We start from the raw sequence: 8,818 nt of genomic DNA on the forward strand, positions 1-8,818 counted from the left end.
GGATTCCCTGTATACTCTTGCTTCCATTTCATTCCTAATATGAATACATTTGTGAGAGATTTGTTCCTTGCATCATATTGTCTTGAAAAGGCACATGTACGTTTTGTTGTTCCACGTGTGCTTCCGATATATGCTACTTATTGTTAAAACTGTCCTCTTGTACTCTGGTGTGTGGGATTATCTGGACCTTTGCCAGAAATGGTAAAGGGTATGTGCTTATTGCCCGCTCTGTGGGATATTCTAGACCTTTGCCAGAAATGGTAAAAGGTATGTGCTTAGAGCCTGCGATGCTCTGTCGGCCCCCTCTGACTTCACCTAGACGTGGGTGGATGGAGCTCCCAAACGTGGGAGACTTTTGTTAGGTGGTCATTCAGAAATGGATGAATCACATTCTGACTGAGATCCCACTACACCTTCTATATGTTTGATATGACATCCAGAGTTTTGGTGAGTTGTTTCTGTTCATGCTCTGGATAAGAATGATATGATTGCAACGTCAAGGGCGACGTTTGAGCTTCTGTACGGTATTTATTTTTGATATGCTCTGAAATGCTTCATTCACTGATGATTTTTGCTTCGAAATGTTCCATATGCCGTTGATATGCTTCGGAACATTTTATATGCCATTGATAAGCTTCGATATGTTTCATTGGTTTCTGATATGCTCCAATTACTCTATGCCCCGTATGTTATGAACCAAATATGTATGATTGAAAGGACAATTGTGATTCTTCACCTAATGATATTATGTCTACGAATTCGTATATTCTGCCTCATATTATGAAACTTTATCTCTTTGGAAATTGTCCTATTTTGATATGGATATGTTAGTCACTTGCTGAGCTCTTTATGCTCACCCTATTTGTTGATAAATTTTTCAGGATAGCGTGTCGCTTGCTTAAATGTTAAGATTGGGCTGAGGTAGTGGAAAGTTTAGAAGATTTTGGGCAGATCTTTGTTAGCATATGTGTATTTGTTGTATAAGATACTCTGCATCTTATGAAATGTGACGATGAATCTAAACCTGTGGATTTTGTGTAAGATAAAGGATCCCTCATGTATAGGATTTTGAAATGTTAAGTTAAATTCATATAATGTTATGATCTTATGGTAATCGTTGGTTTGGTGACTACATAGACTTCCCCACTTGTGAATTTATGTTGTGGTTATTATTTTGATGAGTTGGGTTCAGATTGTATGAATTATCGAGTGATGTGTGGTATGTTTATGAACTGCACAGGGTTATGAATTTGTAGACTATAGTGGTGAAATTTTGATCTGAATGTTTTCTTAGTGACCTCAAAGGTGTGTTTAGATCCTGGGTTAGTTATGATGAAAATTTTAAATATTGTCGATATTTTGAGGGGCGTGACAGAGGTGGTATCAGAGCATGATTTGAGAATCACTAAGAATATTATTTTTTTTGAGGTTTATTGACTATCATTTAGAGATTGATCAAAGAAAATGTTCTTTTGATGTTTTAGGAAGCAAGGATGACGAGATCATCTGGTTCTCCTGTTGCATCTACTTCTGATCAATTGAGTGGTATCATGCGGACTTTGGAGACTATGGCACAAGTGATGCAACAACAACAACAACCTGTCCTACAAGGAAGAAATGATGGAATAGGAACATCAAACCAGACGGGGTTAGGAATTGAACAGTTTAAGAAGCTTAGTCCTCCCAGTTTTAGTGGTGAGTCTGATCCAATGGTGGCAGAATGATGGATGATGCAGATAGAGAAAATATTTGATGCCTTGAATTACCCTCATGATCGAAAAGTTTTTCTTGCCACCTTTATGCTGGAAGGAGAAGCTGAACACTGGTGGAGAATGATTAAGAGGATGTCTGAAATCAAACATGAGCCAGTGACATGGAAGTTATTCCAAGAAAAGTTTAATGATAAATATTTTCCAGATTGTATGAGAGAGCAAAAAGAATTGGAGTTCTTGAATCTTATCCAGGGAAGTATGACGGTTACAAAGTGTGAATCTAAATTCACTGAGCTCTCTAGGTTTGCCACACATATGACTGATGATGAATCTAGAAAAGCAAGAAGGTTTGAAAGGGGATTACGGCCAGCAATAAGAAGCCGAAAGTCAGCTTTAAAACTATAAACATATGCAGATACGGTAGAAAGAGCTTTGAAAATTGAACGAGACGTGGAGGAAATTCAAGAAATCATTGGCAAGAACAAAAAGGACAAATTTACTAGCAAAAGCAGGAGAGAAAATGAATATGAAGCTAGTAACAAGAGGTTTAAGACATCTGGATTTGAGAAATGGAAACCATTGCGGAGGACTCAGTCATGTGCAAAATGTGGATTAAATCATGAAACAAGTCAGTGTTTTCGGGTGACTCGAGCATGTTTTGGTTGTGGAAAGTTGGATCATCAAATAAAAGATTGCCCTTTGAGGAAGAAGAAAGAGCCAATGTCTCCTAGACCCTCAGCCCATGCTAGAGTGTACGCTATCACTGAACAAGATTCTAAAGCTTCTAAATCAGTGGTGGAAGGTATTCTTCATGTTTCTAAAAGAAATGCAAAAGTTTTGTTTGATCCCGGCTCCAACTTATCGTTTGTTTCACAATACTTTGCTTGTCACTTGCATATTCTACCTAAACCCCTGGACTATATGTTATATGTAACAACTGCTGTTGGAGATTCATTGGCAACAAACGTGGTTTACCCATCTTGTTTGATCTCTATTGGAGACCACGAACTCTTTGCTGATTTGATTCTCCTAGAGATCCGGGGTTTTGATGTTATACTTGGCATGGATTGGTTATCTTCTCATCACGCTAGTATTGATTGTTACAAAAAAATAATTACTTTCTGCATACCAGATCAGCCTATATTTTTCTTTGAGGGCATTAAGCATGATTTGCCTCCTTGCTTGATATCAGCACTTCAAGCTTATCGTCTTATGCAGAAAGGTTGTTTTTGTTATATGGTATGTGTAAAGGAGCATTCAAATCAGGAAACCCACCTAGATGAAATTTCAGTGGTCAAAGAATTCCCTGATGTATTCCCAGATGACTTGCCTGGTTTACCTCTAGATAGAGAGGGTGAATTTGCTATTGATCTGGTCTCCAGTACAACCCCAATATCTAAGCCTCCCTACAGAATGGCACCACTCGAGCTAGAGGAATTAAAGAAGCAAATACAAGAATTATTAGGTAAGGGTTTCATATGACCTAGTGTATCCCCATGGGGTGCTCCGGTACTATTAGTGAAGAAGAAGGATGGAACTTTGAGGCTTTGTATTGATTATAGATAGTTGAATCAGGTGACCATCAAAAACAAGTATCCCATACCTAGAATTGATGATTTGTTTGATCAATTGCAGGGTGCACAAGTATTCTCTAAGATTGACCTGAGGTCAGGTTACTATCAGTTGAAGATCAATGAGGAGGATATTTCAAAAACAGCTTTCAGAACTCGATATGGTCATTATGAATTCTTGGTGATGCCATTTGGTTTGACAAATGCCCCTGCAGCTTTTATGGAACTAATGAATAGGATATTTCAACCACTCTTGGATATCTGTGTAATTATATTTATTGATGACATATTGGTGTATTCAAGGAGTAATCAAGAGCATGAGGAACACTTGAGAAATGTATTGTCCATACTAAGAGAAAAGAAGTTGTATGCAAAGTTCAGCAAATGTGAATTTTGGTTGAATGAAGGTGCTTTCTTAGGCCATGTGATTTCAGGGAAGGGTATATCTGTTGATCCAAGAAAAATAGAAGCTGTAGTTGAATGGGAAGCACCAACAAATGTAACGGAAGTTAGAAGTTTCTTGGGCATGGCAGGTTATTACAGGAGATTTGTGGAGGGATTTTCTCGAATTGCTCAACCTCTCACCAAACTCACTAAGAAGAATATGAAATTTGTATGGGGTGACGATTGTGAGCAAAGTTTTCAAGAGTTAAAAAGAAGATTGACTAGTGCCCCTATTCTCACTATTCCAAGTGGTAGTGATGAGTTTGTAGTATATACTGATGCTTCAAGAAAGGGCCTAGGATGTGTTTTGATGCAGGAAGGGAGAGTAATTGCGTATGCTTCTAGGCAACTTAAAGGTTATGAATTGAATTATCCAACTCATGATTTGGAATTGGCAGCAATTATTTTTGCTCTAAAAATTTGGAGACATTATTTGTATGGTCGACAGTTTGAAATCTTTACTGATCACAAGAGTTTAAAATATATTTTCACTCAGAAAGAGTTGAACATGAGGCAGCGAAGATGGATAGAACTTCTGAAGGATTATGATTGTGTCATCCGTTATCACCCGAGCAAGGCCAATATTGTAGCTGATGCACTTAGTAGGAAATCTACAAGTTTTATGGCTAGTCTGGTCGTGAAGCAATGGAAGTTATTAGAAGAAAATTTTGATTTGAAAGCTTTGAGGAAAGAGCAAGACTCGATGATATTGATGGCCTCCATTCAAGTGCAATCTGATCTTATTCAACAAATTAAGGAAGGACAATTACGAGATCCATATTTAATCTACTTGAGGAATGAAGTAGAAAAGGAATTGAAGCCACAATTTCAAGTTTCAAAGGATGGCCTATTGAGATTTGGGGAGAGAGTATGTGTACCAAATGAACCGGATATCAAGAATCAAATCCTAAAGGAAAGTCATACTTCGAAGTACACCATACATCCTGGGAGCACTAAGATGTATAGAGATCTTCAAAGTCATTATTGGTGAGAAGGTATGAAGAAGGAAATTGCAATGTATGTTTCAAAATGTTTGACTTGTCAGCAAATCAAAGTAGAACACCAAAGACCTGGAGGGTTGTTGCAACCTTTAGATATTCCTGAATGGAAATGGGAATGTATTACTATGGATTTTGTTTCAGGACTACCCAGAACCTCTAGAAAGCATGATGCTATTTGGGTTATCATCGATAGGTTAACAAAATCTGCACACTTCCTACCGATTAATATGACTTATTCGCTTGATAGACTTGCAGATTTATATGTTAATGAAATAGTAAGACTTCATGGTATTCCAAAGGAGATCATCTCTGATAGAGACTCCAGATTTCTCTCTAGATTCTGGAGAAGATTACAGGAATCTATGGGCACTAAAGTCAAGTTTAGTAACGCATATCATCCTCAGACTGATGGTCAGTCAGAAAGAACAATTCAAACACTTGAGGATTTACTTAGAGCCTATGTTATGGATTGGAAAGGTGAATGGGATAAAGATATTTCACTTGTTGAGTTCACTTATAATAATAGTTATCATTCAAGTATTCAGATGGCTCCTTATGAAGCTTTATATGGGCAGAAGTGCATAACACCTATATGTTGGGAGGAAGTTGGTGACAGAAAGCTGTTAGCACCGGACAAAGTACAAGAAACTACCGAGAAAATTCAAGTTATAAGGAAAAGGTTAAAAACTGCTCAAAGTCGTCAAAAGAGTTATGCCGACAATAGGAGACGAGATATTGAGTTTGAAACCGGAGATTTTGTATTCTTAAAGGTCTCCCCTTCCAAAGGCATTATAAGGTTTGGGAAGAAAGGAAAATTAAGCCCAAGATTTATTGGACCTTTTGAGGTTCTTGAGAGGGTTGGTTCTGTCGCTTACAGGATTGCCTTGCCACCAGCATTGTGCCATGTCCATGATATATTTCATGTCTCGATGATTAGGAAGTATATATATGACCCTTCTTACATCATTAAGTATGAGCTGGTGGAGATCGATAAAGATTTATCTTATGTGGTAGAGCCTATTCAGATTGTTGATAAGAAAGAAAAAGTCCTAAGGAATCGGGTCATCCCACTGGTTCAAGTAATTTGGAGACAACTTGGGAGCTAGAGGAGGAAATGAAAAAGGTGTACCCCCGTCTTTTCATCGATAGAGGTACGATAAATTTAGAGGACTAAAATTTTCTTTTAAGGGGGGGAGAGTGTAACATCCCTCATTTCCGAATTTTCGTATAAATTTCTGGTGATAATGTAAGCATCTATTTTAAATTGACAAAAGAAATAGAGTATGAATCAGAGGTAACTTATTTTTAAGAGTTGGGAGATCTGTTCAAAAAAAAAAAAGAAAGAATCTGAGGACCTATATGTAAACCCTAAGGACCTAATCGTGAAAATGATAAAAACAAGGACTAAACTGCAAAAATGCACAAAATGACAAATTCCACCGCTTAAGCCTCTCTGCCTTCGTTCTTAAGGAAGCAGAGAAGGCAGCTGCGTGGATGATCAGGGAAAGAAAGAAAGAAGAAGAAGAAGAAGAAGAAGAAAAAAAAAATTTGGGGCTTTAAGGGTTCTTGCCCAAATCCTTTCACTTAGGGTCAAAATTCCCAAAGGCAAGTGTTTCTAACCCCATCCTACAGAAAATTAGTCTCTGTTTTTATGTTCTTTCAAAATAAACTGAAGGATTTCTATCTAGAAACTGATATGTCTCTCTTTGGACATAGAACCATGGATTCTGAAATTTTTTCGGTAAACTGACCCCTATACACTGTTTTAGCTATAATTTTTAGTAAAAAATGTGAATTAAGGCAGGAACTATTTTGTTTGAAATTAAACTCTTATAACTTTCTTTTGACACTGATTTTGTAGATTTTCGACACCAAATACTTACCCAATCATCTGTTTCAAATGAGCCTATAGATGCTGCAAAACAGGGATCAAGATTTCTGACCTTTCGATACTAAAATACCTACAACTCTCTGTTCAAAATTCTGATTTGTACCAAACTGACTTCGTCCGAAACTAGACTTGCAGACCTTTCTTTTGACATATAGTTTGAAAATTTTGGAATTCAAATGCCTACCCTATTATCTGTTGAATCCGACCCTATGTATTCTGCAAAACAGTGATTGTGTCCTTGACCTTGTGTTACCAAATCAAAGGTAACTCCTTGTGGGAAACCCTGATTCGTACGAAACTTGTTTCGACAGAAAACAGATTGATATATCTTTCGACAGTAGTTTTCTTATGGGTATTGGAGTATAATTGATATTCTGAAGTAATTGTTCGATGTGCCACTTGAATTCTGTCAGAAATCGAGCTTTGGTCGATTTCGCGTATTCTGTTTTATTCCTTTGGATATTAAATTCTTCTAACCTTCTTATTTGAGTTGAGCTAAATATGATTGCTTGGATTCCCTGTATACTCTTGCTTCCATTTCATTCCTAATATGAATACATTTGTGAGAGATATGTTCCTTGCATCATATTGTCTTGAAAAGGCACATGTACGTTTTGTTGTTCCGCGTGTGCTTCCGATATATGCTACTTATTGTTAAAACTGCCCTCTTGTACTCTGGTGTGTGGGATTGTCTGGACCTTTGCTAGAAATGATTAAGGGTATGTGCTTATTGCTCGCTCTATGGGATATTCTAGACCTTTGCCAGAAATGGTAAAGGGTATGTGCTTCGAACCTGCGATGCTCTACCGGCCCCCTCTGACTTCACCTAGACGTGGGTGGATGGAGCTCCCAGACGTGGGAGACTTTTGTCAGGTGGTCATTCAGAAATGGATGAATCACATTCTGACTGAGATCCCACTACACCTTCTATATGTTTGATATGACATCCAGAGTATTGGTGAGTTGTTTCTGTTCATGCTCTAGATAAGAATGATATGATTGCAACGTCAAGGGCGACGTTTGAGCTTCTGTACGGTATTTGTTTTTTATATGCTCTGAAATGCTTCATTCACTGATGATTTTTGCTTCGAAATATTCCATATGCCGTTGATATGCTTCGGAACATTTTATATGCCATTGATAAGCTTCGATATGTTTCATTGGTTTCTGATATGCTCCAATTACTCTATGCCCCGTATGTTATGAACCAAATATGTATGATTGAAAGGACAATTGTGATTCTTCACCTAATGATATTATGTCTACGAATTCGTATATTCTGCCTCGTATTATGAAACTTTATCTCTTTGGAAATTGTCCTATTTTGATATGGATATGTTAGTCACTTGCTGAGCTCTTTTTGTTCACCTCGTTTGTTGATAAATTTTTCAGGATAGCGTGTCGCTTGCTTAAATGTTAAGATTGGGCTGAGGCAGTGGAAAGTTTAGAAGATTTTGGGCAGATCTTTGTTAGCATATGTGTATTTGTTGTATAAGATACTCTGCATCGTATGAAATGTGATGATGAATCTAAACCTGTGGATTTTGTGTAAGATAAAGGATCCCTCATGTATAGGATTTTGGAATGTTAAGTTAAATTCATATAATGTTATGATCTTATGATAATCGTTGGTTTGGTGACTGCATAGACTTCCCCACTTGTGAATTTATGTTGTGGTTATTATTTTGATGAGTTGGGTTCAGATTGTATGAATTATCGAGTGATGTGTGGTATGTTTATGAACTGCACAGGGTTATGAATTTGTAGACTATAGTGGTGAAATTTTGATCTGAATGTTTTCTTAGTGACCTCAAAGGTGTGTTTGGATCCTGGGTTAGTTATGATGAAAATTTTAAATATTGTCAATATTTTGAGGGGCGTGACAGGCTGTGTTCATTCAACATGGTTCTTGTCATTTCTTGTAAATGTCTATTTTTTCTTTCTACTAATCTATTTTATTAAGTATTTCTTGGAGTAGAGAAGTTGTAATTATATCCATTACATTCACAAAATTCTTAGAAATCATGGTTTTGAAATTCACCACCGTGATCACATCTAATTGATGAAATCATAGAACCCTTTTCATTTTGAATAAGTTTACAAAATTTAGTGAAATATCTAAAGCATTTAATTTTGCGTTTCAAGAAATAAGTCTATGTGTATCTTCTGTAATCATCTATAGTAACAAAGGCATATTTG

This window comes from Musa acuminata, chromosome BXJ2-2 (assembly GCF_036884655.1).
Source record: "Musa acuminata AAA Group cultivar baxijiao chromosome BXJ2-2, Cavendish_Baxijiao_AAA, whole genome shotgun sequence".
In the NCBI taxonomy this organism is placed as follows: domain Eukaryota; kingdom Viridiplantae; phylum Streptophyta; class Magnoliopsida; order Zingiberales; family Musaceae; genus Musa; species Musa acuminata.